Raw genomic sequence first — 12,205 nt, forward strand, 5'->3', positions numbered from 1 at the left:
TGCAGCGCTGTCGGCTCCTCTTATAACAGGAGCCAGGTGCTGTAGGCGAATTTCACACTGCAGCACCTGGCTCCTGTCACTGCAGCGGAGCCCACAGATTGGTGTCACCCCTTCTAGGAGTCACACCCGAATGCAGGCCGCACCCCCCACACCCACCTTGTGACGCCACTGGGCACATGTACTAAGCCGTGGGGAGAGATAAAATACCAGCCAGTCAGCTCCAAACTGCCATATTACAAGCTGTGTTTGAAAAATGGCAGTTAGGAACTGATTGGCAGTTACTTTATCCCTCCCCACTTGAGTAGGATATAATGTCTGTCTAACACAGTAATAAATAAGTCCCTATACACACAGATGTGATATTTAGACATCTTTACCACTGGTCTTCAACAGCTAATAACATTGCGTATTGTGTAAAATTCTGATATTTCAGTAATTTGACCAAGGGAATTATAGTGGCATTTTTTTTCCCCTTCAAATCAAAACTAGATTGCTGTGTTAAATTCCATTAAAAAAATTGCAAAAAATTCTGCACTTTTGCAAAGTCGAACTATATTTCTCTAACGTCCTAAGTGGATGCTGGGGACTCCGTAAGGACCATGGGGGATAGTGGCTCCGCAGGAGACTGGGCACATCTAAAGAAAGCTTTAGGACTAACTGGTGTGCACTGGCTCCTCCCCCTATGACCCTCCTCCAAGCCTCAGTTAGATTTCTGTGCCCGACGAGAAGGGTGCACACTAGGGGCTCTCCTGAGCTTCTTAGTGAAAGTTTTAGTTTAGGTTTGTTATTTTCAGTGAGACCTGCTGGCAACAGGCTCACTGCATCGAGGGACTAAGGGGAGAAGAAGCGAACTCACCTGCGTGCAGAGCGGATTGGGCTTCTTGGCTACTGGACATTAGCTCCAGAGGGACGATCACAGGCTCAGCCTGGATGGGTCCCGGAGCCGCGCCGCCGGCCCCCTTACAGAGCCAGAAGAGCGAAGAGGTCCGGAAAAATCGGCGGCAGAAGACGTTCCTGTCTTCAATAAGGTAGCGCACAGCACTGCAGCTGTGCGCCATTGCTCTCAGCACACTTCATACTCCGGTCACTGAGGGTGCAGGGCGCTGGGGGGGGCGCCCTGAGACGCAATAAAACATGATAAAAATACCTTACATGGCAAAAAATACATCACATATAGCTCCTGGGCTATATGGATGCATTTAACCCCTGCCAGAATATACAGAAAAACGGGTGATAAGGCCGCCGAAAAGGGGGCGGAGCCTATCTCCTCAGCACACTGGCGCCATTTTCCCTCACAGCTCAGTTGGAGGGAAGCTCCCTGGCTCTTCCCTGCAGTCACTACACTACAGAAAGGGTTAAAAAAAGAGAGGGGGGCACTAATTAGGCGCAGTATTAAAACATACAGCAGCTATAAGGGGAAAAACACTTATATAAGGTTATCCCTGTATATATATATAGCGCTCTGGTGTGTGCTGGCATACTCTCCCTCTGTCTCCCCAAAGGGCTAGTGGGGTCCTGTCCTCTATCAGAGCATTCCCTTTGTGTGTGCTGTGTGTCGGTACGTTTGTGTCGACATGTATGAGGAGAAAAATGATGTGGAGACGGAGCAGAGTGTCTGTAACAGTGATGTCACCACCTAGGGGGTCGACACCTGAGTGGATGTACTGTTGAAAATTACGTGACAGTGTCAGCTCTGTATAAAAAAAAAACTAAAAAAAAACAGTGGTTGACATGAGACAGCCGGCTACTCAGTTTGTGCCTGTCCAGACGTCTCATAGGCCGTCAGGGGCTCTAAAGCGCCCGTTACCTCAGATGGCAGATACAGACGCCGACACGGATACTGACTCCTGTGTCGACGGTGAAGAGACAACCGTGATTTCTAGTAGGGCCACACGTTACATGATTGAGACAATGGGAAAATGTTTTATACATTTCTGATAATACGAGTACCACCAAAAAGGGGTATTATGTTCGGTGAGGGAAAAACTACCTGTAGTTTTCCTGAATCTGAGAAATAAAATGAGGTGTGTGATGATGCGTGGGTTTCCCCCCGATAACAATTGATAATTTCTTAAAAAGTATTGGCTGTATACCCTTTCCCGCCAGAGGTTAGGGTGCGTTGGGAAACACCCCCTAGGGGGGATAAGGCGCTCACACGCTTGTAAGAAAAGGGCTCTACCCTCTCATGAGATGGCCGCCCTTAAGGATCCTGCTTATAGAAAGCAGGAGGGTATCCAAAAATGTATTCACACACATACTGGTGTTATACTGCGACCAGCAATCGCCTCAGCCTGGAGGTGCAGTGCTGGGTTGGCATGGTCGGATTCCCTGACTGGAAATATTGATATCCTAGATAAGGATAGTATATTATTGCCTATAGAGCATTTAAAAGATGCATTTCTATATATGCAGGATGCACAGCGGAATATTTGCCGACTGGCATCAAGTATAAGTGCGTTGTCCAATTCTACCAGTAAAATGGTCAGGTGATGCGGATTCCAAACGGCATTTGGAAGTATTGCCTTTGAAAGGGGACATTTGGGGTCGGTCTTTTAGACCTGGTGGCCACGGCAACAACTGGGAAATCCACGTTTGTACCCCAGGTCGCCTCTCAAAATAAGACGCCGTATTATCAGGCGCAGTCCTTTGTTGGCAAGCGGACAAAGGGTTCCTCTTTTCTGCTCGTGACAGAGGGAGAGGAAAAAGGCTGAAGAGATTACCCAGTTCCCAGGAACAGAAATCCTTTCCCGCCTCTGCAAAGCCCTCAGTATGACGCTAGGGCCTTACAAGCTCAGGCACGGTGGGGGCCCGTTCTCAATGAATTTCAGTGCGCAGTGGGCTCACTCGCAAGTAGACCCCTGGATCCTTCAGGTAATATCTCAAGGGTACATATTGAAATTCGAGACGTCTCCCCCTCGCCGTTTCCAAAAGTCGGCTTTACCGACGTCTCCCTCTGACAGGGAGGCAGTTTTGGAAGCCATTCACAAGCTGTATTCCCAGCAGGTGATAATCAAGGTACCCCTCCTGCAACAGGGAACGGGGTATTATTCCACACTATTGTGGTACCGAAGCCAGACGGCTCGGTGAGACCGATTCTAAATCTAAAATCTAAAATCTTTGAACACTTACATACAGAGGTTCAAATTCAAGATTGAGTCACTCAGAGCAGTGATTGCGAACCTGGAAGAAGGGGACTACATGATGTCTCGGGACATCAAGGATGCTTACCTTCATGTCAAAATTTACCCTTCTCACCAAGGGTACCTCAGGTTATGGTACAGAACTGTCACTATCAGTTCAGATGCTGCCGTAGGGATGGTCCACGACACCCCGGGTCTTTACCAAGGTAATGGCCGAAATGATATCCCTTCGAAGGAAGGGAATTTTAGTTATCCCTTACTTGGACGATTCCCTGATAAGGGTAAGATCCAGGGAACAGTTGGAAGTCGGTGTAGCACTATCTCAGGTAGTGTTGCGGCAGCACGATTGGATTCTCAATATTCCAAAATCGCAGCTGGTTCCGACGACTTGTCTTCTGTTTCCTAGGGATGTTCCTGGACACAGTCCAGAAAAAAGGTGTTTCTCCCGGAAGAGAAAGCCAGGGAGTTATCCGAGCTAGTCAGGAACCTCCTAAAGCCGAACCAAGTCTCAGTGCATCAATGCACAAGGGTTCTGGGTAAAAATGGTGGCTTCCTACGTAGCAATCCCATTCGTTAGATTCCACGCAAGAACTTTCCAGTGGTACCTACTGGACAAATGGTCCGGGTCGCATTTTCAGATGCATCAGCGGATAACCCTGTCACCAAGGACAAGGGTATCCATCCTGTGGTGGTTGCAGAGTGCTCATCTTCTAGAGGGCCGCAGATTCGGCATTCAGGACTGGGTCCTGGTGACCACGGATGCCAGCCTGCGAGGCTGGGGAGCAGTCACACAGGGAAGGAATATCCAGGGCTTAGGGTCAAGCCTGGATACATCACTTCACATAAATATCCTGAAGCTAAGGGCCATTTACAATGCTCTAAGCTTAGCAAGACCTCTGCTTCAAGGTCAGCCGGTGTTGATCCAGTCGGACAACATCATGGCAGTCACCTACGTAAACAGACAGGGTGGCACAAGAAGCAGGAGGGCAATGGCAGAAGCTGCAGGGATTCTTCGCGGGGCGGAAAATCATGTGATAGCACTGTCAACAGTATTCATTCCGGGAGTGGACAACTGGGAAGCAGACTTCCTCAGCACGACCTCCACCCGGGAGAGTGGGGACTTCACCCAGAAGTCGTCCACATGATTAAAAAACTCGACAGGTATTGCGCCAGGTCAAGAGACCCTCAGGCAATAGTTGTAGACGCTCTGGTAACACCGTGGGTGTACCAGTCAGTGTATGTGTTCCCTCCTCTGCCTCTCATACCCAAGGTACTGAGATTGATAAGATGGAGAGGAGAAAGCACTATATTCGTGGCTCCGGATTGGCCAAGAAGGACTTGGTAACCGGAACTTCAAGAGATGCTCACGGAGGATCCGTGGCCTCTACCTCTAAGAAGGGACCTGCTCCAGCAAGGACCCTGTCTGTTCCAAGACTTACCGCGGCTGCGTTTGACGGCATGGCGGTTGAACGCCGGATCCTGAAGGAAAAAAGGCATTCCGGATGAAGTCATCCATATCCTGATCAAAGCCAGGAAGGATGTAACCGCAAAAACATTATCACCGCAATTGGCGAAAATATGTTGCGTGGTGCGAGGCCAGTAATGCCCGATGGAGGAAATTCAACTGGGTCGATTCCTACATTTCCTGCAAACAGGAGTGTCTATGGGCCTGAAATTGGGGTCCATTAAGGTTAAAATTTCGGCCCTGTTAATTTTCTTCCAAAAAGAACTAGCTTCAGTCCCTGAAGTTCAGACGTTTGTAAAAGGGGTACTGCATATGCAGCCTCCTTTTGTGCCTCCAGTGGCACTTTGGGATCTCAATGTAGTTTTGGGTTCCAAAAGTCACATTGGTTTGAACCACTTAAATCTGTGGAGTTAAAATATCTCACATGGAAAGTGGTCATGCTGTTGGCCCTGGCCTGGGCCAGGCGCGTGTCAGAATTGGCGGCTTTATCCTGAAAAAGCCCTTATCTGATTTTCCATTCGGACAGGGCGGAATTGAGGACTCGTCCTCAGTTTCTCCCCAAGGTGGTTTCAGCGTCTCACCTGAACCAACCTATTGGTGGTGCCTGCGGCTACTAGGGACTTGGAGGCCTCCAAGTTGCTAGACGTTGTCAGTGCCCTGAAAATATATGTTTCCAGGACGGCTGGAGTCAGGAAATCTGACTCGCTGTTTATCCTGTGTGCACCCAACAAGCTGGGTGCTCCTGCTTCTAAGCAGACTATTGCTCGTTGGATTTGTAGTACAATTCAGCTTGCACATTCTGTGGCAGGCCTGCCACAGCCAAAAATCTGTAAATGCCCACTCCACAAGGAAGGTGGGCTCATCTTGGGCGGCTGCCCGAGGGGTCTCGGCTTTACAACTTTGCCGAGCAGCTACTGGGTCAGGAGCAAATACGTTTGTAAAATTCTACAAAATTGATATCCTGGCTGAGGAGGACCTGGAGTTCTCTCATTCGGTGCTGCAGAGTCATCCGCACTCTCCCGCCCGTTTGGGAGCTTTGGTATAATCCCCATGGTCCTTACGGAGTCCCCAGCATCCACTTAGGACGTTAGAGAAAATAAGAATTTACTTACCGATAATTCTATTTCTCATAGTCCGTAGTGGATGCTGGGCGCCCATCCCAAGTGCGGATTGTCTGCAATACTTGTACATAGTTATTGTTACAAAAATCGGGTTATTATTGTTGTGAGCCATCTTTCAGAGGCTCCTCTGTTATCATGCTGTTAACTGGGTTCAGATCACAGGTTATACGGTGTGATTGGTGTGGCTGGTATGAGTCTTACCCGGGATTCAAAATCCTTCCTTATTGTGTACGCTCGTCCGGGCACAGTATCCTAACTGAGGCTTGGAGGAGGGTCATAGGGGGAGGAGCCAGTGCACACCAGTTAGTCCTAAAGCTTTCTTTAGATGTGCCCAGTCTCCTGCGGAGCCGCTATCCCCCATGGTCCTTACGGAGTCCCCAGCATCCACTACGGACTATGAGAAATAGAATTATCGGTAAGTAAATTCTTATTTAAACTCCCCTTGTGGTCGTCGTATAATAAATGGTATTCACGAGCAGGGCCTTCCTACCTCTATGACTGTTATCACCCAGTTTGTTATTGTTATTTCAAATTGTAAAGCGCAACGGAATTTGCTGCGCTATATAAGAAACTGTTAATAAATAAATAAATAAATAAATTCACATGCTCACAAGTGAGTGAGAAGAGTAATTGTTATCTTTGGTGGGTACTGTGGTGTAAGAGGTGCAGTATTGTTGACCTGGTACTGGGAGAAGGGGTGGCCAGGCCCCCTCTTTACAAAATATAAAAAAATACTCTTTTTTTTTTGTGCAGCAGCGTGCTCCGCAAAGGGGGGGACACCAGTGACAGATCCAGTAGGTGTGTGTGTGTGTGGGGGTGGGGTGGGGTGGGGGTGGAAATGTGCTTTCCCCTCCCCCGGCACATCACCCAGGAAGAGAGAAGGCTGACTGTGAAGTGCTGAGCTCTCAGTCCAGGTAAATAGTACCCACCCCTCCAGGGTTGGACTGGCCCACAATGGTATTGCGCCCCCCCCCCCTCTGATGGGCCCCACTGCCTGGAGACCCCCCTCTTGGTGCCACCGATTGTTGAGAGAGGTACTGTTTTGACTGTGTGTAAAATCTCTATGCAAGTATTGTAGGAAAGGGCAAATGCAGGATTGCTGGAGGGGGGTTTTCCAAATGTTTGGTTTAAGAGCATTTGTCGCCAGCCCATGAAGTAGGAATAATTATCATGTAACAAGCTATAGTCTACCCCAAATAAAGTGCAGTTTATGTAATGCAGTACATCCAACATATGAAGGCCCAATGATCATGGTAAGCCACTTACCAGATTCTCTCTCTGGTGCGATGACACACACACACGTGCACACACAGCAGACATGAACACTGGACATTTCGTCTTTCATGCTGCATGTAGTGGCTGCTGACCAGGCTGTGGGGGAAGGGGGATTCCGTAAAACTGGAAACCCCCCTGCATTTGCCTATGGTAGGGATATCTTAAAAATCACAAGAATCATAACAAAGTTTTAAATATAATTATAAATAAATATTGCTTTAAAATAACTCGGTTTAAAAACAAAACATTTTCTAAGAGTCATTAAGGCTGTCTCTCTTTTAAGTGGGAATTAAAATCTAAGAGGTGTGCAATATACAGTACTGCCGACATTGCATGTTTACCTAGGTACTGCTATGGGGTGTGAAGCAATAATTAAAATGTGGATGGATGGCCCCAACTGTGTTGAGTTTGTATATTCTCCCTGTGCTTGCCCGGGTTTCCTCCAACACTGCAAAAGTATACTGGTGAGTTAACTGACTAGTGACAAAAATGAACCTGTGTGTGTGTCACGTGGTAGAGAATATAGGGCCTGATTCTGTTACACTGCACATGTGCTGCAATGGTCTGGTGTGTAAAGTGATTGACAGCCAGGGACATTTGTGGGTGGCAACATGTGTGTGGCTACTCATACGCAGGTGTGTCATGGTCGTTTTTCGGGGAATGTCTCAGCCTGTGATCCCATATGCAGTAGAAAGGGCTCTGGTGTCTTACTTCCTGCGGCCATGCTGCATGACCATGACCGCAGAAAACCAATAATCAAATTATTTGCAACGTATGCTGCATCTTTGTGCGCAGATGCTGAGATTTGCGAGGCTGTCGGTGGATGTCTCAATATATTTCCAGGTGAATACAGCCTTAGCATATTTTCACACTTTAGTTGTGTACAAATATACAGCTGTGAATGCATTAGCATACCTTCCAATTGTACCTTTTTGGCGGGTACAGTACCTTTTTTTTATGGTCTACTCTTCCGAGTTTTGGCTCTCCAAACTTCCATTGAAAGTATCGGAAAAGGGGCACGGCCACTCCCCCTTTACTTGTGACCACGCCCCCTTTCCTAATTTGTACCGATTTTTATGTGTTAAATGTTGGAGAATATGCACTAGTATACATCTCTAAATGAGGCCCATAGACTGTAAGCTCCAATGGGGCAAGGACTGATATGAATGACTAAATATTCTCTATAAAGCACTGTGGAATATCTATGTGTCATAAAAATAGATGGCAATAAATAATGTTTTCAGGTATGTAATTAAGTCTAATGTAAGTAAGAATATATCAGAGTTTTGTCAATAGAGAAACTCATTGGCACTCACACAAAGTTACATATTTCACAGTCCCATCACTAATGCTATTTATACCGCACTACAACTATCAATCAGAGTCATGATGTTTGTATGACAGATGTAGCTCATACTTGCCAGCATATATAATATAATACGGAAATGCAGTAAAACACATATTCCCTGACCGGGAATCGAACCCGGGCCGCGGCGGTGAGAGCGCCGAATCCTAACCACTAGACCACCAGGGAAGTTGTAGCAGGCTGCAGGAGTAGCAATACTTGTATGTAATGTAGTGTGGATGCATTTTGGGTTTACATAGAAACCGAATTTGACGGCAGATAAAAAACACTTTTTTTTTATCCTTTTTAGGTAATCTCAACCCTTTTTGAACCTTAATTCATTGTAAGGATATTCATATGCCCATCCCAAGCATGTTTAAATTGCTCTACAGTCTCTTTCTTCTTGTCCTTAACTACTTGGTTTGCGAATAGTTTATTTCCCCAGAATGACAGAGGAATCATTGTAAAGTTCCTGATCCTGGTAGACTCACTGCAAGTAACTGTAAAGGCCCATACACACTGGGCGATTTGAGCTCAATGTAGCTCACTTTGGCATTTTGAGCTACTTTGAGCTCAAACTCGTCCAGTGTGTATGGGCTAGCGGTGAGCGCTGATGCGCGCTCCCGCATCATCGCTAGCCGCCACCATCCTTCGGCCTGTTTGTACAGGCGAGTGAAGCACTTTCCACAGTCTCCTACTGTGGAAAGTGATTCATCCCCCCCGCCCCGTGAACATTGCCCTTTTGGCACCCCTGGTGGGAAATAGGGGCGTGGCTTCATACAGGGGGCGTGGTCACTTACGCCCCCTGCACAGTAGAGTAGCGCCGCTGAAAAAAAAAAAAGAATACTTACTATCCCCGCTCCCGACCGCTGCAGACCTCCGCCGGCGCCGCTCCTCTCCTCGGATCTGGCATAGACAGACACTAGAGGTCAATAATGACCCCTAGCGTCTGTTTCAGTCCCACAATGCTGTGCAGTGCGTGATGACGTCATCGCGCACCGCACAGCAAAGGTCCTCTCCACGAAGGGAAACTAGACGCGTAGCATCTAGTTCCCTTCACAGCGGGGAACCAGCGGGACCTGCGGGGGACAAAGCGGGCAGCGGGGGAACAGCAGTAGTGGATCTTGCCATGGTGCGTCGCCCTCCGGATGGCTTGCCCGATGGCTTGCCCGTGGCAAGATCCGCTACTGCTTAAGTTAGCAACGTAAGCATCTATATGTACACATTTTTCTTATATACATGATTAAACAAACAAAAACAAAAATATATATATAAAAAATATATCGCTATAAAAATGTATAAATAAATAGCTATCAAATCAATGTATGTAATTTTGCTACAAATTATAAAATAATTTACTTGCCAGTCAGCAAGCATAGTAACTATTTAATTCACCGTGATACAACCTAGATAAGAAGCAAATACATTATAAAAACAAAAAAAAACTTTCTTGTGGTGTTTTGCAATTCCCAAACTGTGGTTGAATGAAGGTTTGTGGGAGGGAAACTAGGAAGATAAACCAACAGCTGCATCGTGGCCTTACAAGTAAGATGTAATGTGGGGCGATGAAATGCTTTAATCCCATACTTGGAACCCCTTCCTCTCCTTTCGTCCCAGTCCACAGACTTTCCTTGGCACCTGAATTAAAGTGCGAGATCCTTGAACGCCCAGACTGTGCCTTATCACAGTGGGAGAAGGGATGGTGGACTGTCAGAAAGCATTTGTTCATCCAGCCCTCCTCCACACTGAAATACTTTGAACACAGTTTTATTTTTTTTAACAGATCAAATTAACAATTTTTCACAGATATTATATGTTTGCCATATTTATAGAGTATAGCATTTAATTCTGTGCATATTCAATGTGCATTTTTAATGGAATCTCTAAATAAAGTATATATATACTAAATAATAGAAATAATTCCATTGCACCAGACTAGTGATAATATAGGGGGTACTTGGGGCGTATTTGCAAAGTGTCAGATTGTAAAATCCAGAGCTTCTTATTAAGTTTGAGGGCCTAATTCAGAGTTGATCGCAACAGCAAATTTGTTAGCAGTTGGGCAAAACCATGTGCACTGCCGGGAAGGGGGGGGGGGGGGGGGGGGGGGGGACAGATATAACATGTGCAGAGAGAGTTAGATTTGGGAGGGGTGTGTTCAAACTGAAATCTAAATTGCAGTGTAAAAATAAAGCAGCCAGTATTTACTCTGCACAGAAACAATATAACCCACCCAAATATAACTCTCTCTGCACATGTTATTTCTACCCCCCCCCCCTACAGTGCACATGGTTTTGCCCAACTGCTAACAAACTTGCTGCTGCGATCAACTCTGAATTACCCTCTATGTCCAAAATTTTAGAGGGCAATGATTTTGTTAGAAAAATACAGCTAGGAAAATCATTGCCCTTTTAATGTACAGGCATGAAAAAAAGCGCTTACTAAATACCCCCTTAGTTTCATAAAATTATTTCTCAGATTTTTAGAAATCTGATTTCAGCAGAAACATTATTTTAAATGCACATTCGGTCTATTGGCCTGATTCAGACTTGTATCCGATGGATAGTGTACAAGTCCGATGGTGGGGACACTGCGCATGTGCAGAACAGGACCTGAGACGGAAATCTGAGTAATCTGAAGGTTACACAGATGACCGATGGTCTCGCAGAGTGACCTGATGGTGCATCTTGAGATGCAACAGTGGATCATGGAAGAGGGCAGGAAGCGTCTATTTACACCAGACGCCACCTGCTGCATTAGAATATTAGCTGTACGGTATTGCACAGCCATTTCTCTGCGGCTGTGCAATATCGTTCAACTCTGAATCAGGCCCTATGTTAGGGGACTACTTTTGTTTATGCTGCAATAGATTTTCTGTCACCGCTATTTAAAATCTTGCTGAAAGTTCTCATTTAAAGTTAGCTGGGGTAGCCCTGTGATGAAATTGCTGGGTAACACATGGCCACTACAGTGGAAGTCAGGTCTTAGATTCAATAAAAATAAAATAATACAGGTTGAGTATCCCTTATCCAAAATGCTTGGGACCAGAGGTATTGTGGATATGGGATTTTTCCGTATTTTGGAATAATTGCATGCCATAATGAGATATCATGGTGATGGGACCTAAGTCTTAGCACAGAATGCATTTATGTCACATATACACCTTATACACACAGCCTGAAGGTAATTTTAGCCAATATTTTTTATAACTTTGTACATTAAACAAAGTGTATCTACATTCGCACAATTCATTTATGTTTCATATACACCTTATACACACAGCCTGAAGGTCATTTAATACAATATTTTTAATAACTTTGTGTATTAAACAAAGTTTGTGTACACTGAATCATCAAAAAACAAAGGTTTCACTATCTCACTCTCACTCAAAAAAGTCCGTATTTCGGAATATTCTGTATTTCGGAATATTTGGATATGGGATACTCAACCTGTAATAACAGAAAAACTAGAACCCATCCCCATAAAATAGTTGCAAGTTAGAAGACAATTAAAAAAATAAAAATAACTCATGTAAAAAAAATAAAAAAAAATGCTTTAAATGAATATGTTTTTTCTGCTCTCTACTGCCCCTTCTATGAATATCTTGAGATGGCAATAGTGATAAAAGAATTGCAGAGGTGCATATACTACCACAAAAAACGTACAGGTACCGCCGCATTCCTACTTAAATAACTTCCTTATACATACCACACAATAGGTTTGGGCGGCTTTGTCGCTTGTTAAAATAGGAGAAGTCCTATCTTCAGCGTTAGCTGCCATTCTTCCTATGATAAATAAACCCCGCAATCCAGTGACACCTACTTTAAATAACATCTGGGTATATTTACTAAACAGCAGC

General features: G+C 45.5%; 1 protein-coding gene and 1 non-coding gene across 5 annotated transcripts in view; one reads left to right on the forward strand and one right to left on the reverse strand.

Moving 5' to 3' along the window:
- LOC134936470 (LIM homeobox transcription factor 1-alpha-like) overlaps window positions 1–12,205 on the forward strand; it is a 169,423-nt gene that overhangs the window by 10,160 nt on the left and 147,058 nt on the right. The window lies entirely within an intron of this gene.
- Window positions 8,464–8,535, reverse strand: TRNAE-CUC (transfer RNA glutamic acid (anticodon CUC)). The gene has a single exon. It is a non-coding gene; the product is annotated as a tRNA-Glu (tRNA).

The sequence above is a fragment of the Pseudophryne corroboree genome, chromosome 6, assembly GCF_028390025.1.
Source record: "Pseudophryne corroboree isolate aPseCor3 chromosome 6, aPseCor3.hap2, whole genome shotgun sequence".
In the NCBI taxonomy this organism is placed as follows: Eukaryota; Metazoa; Chordata; class Amphibia; order Anura; family Myobatrachidae; genus Pseudophryne; species Pseudophryne corroboree.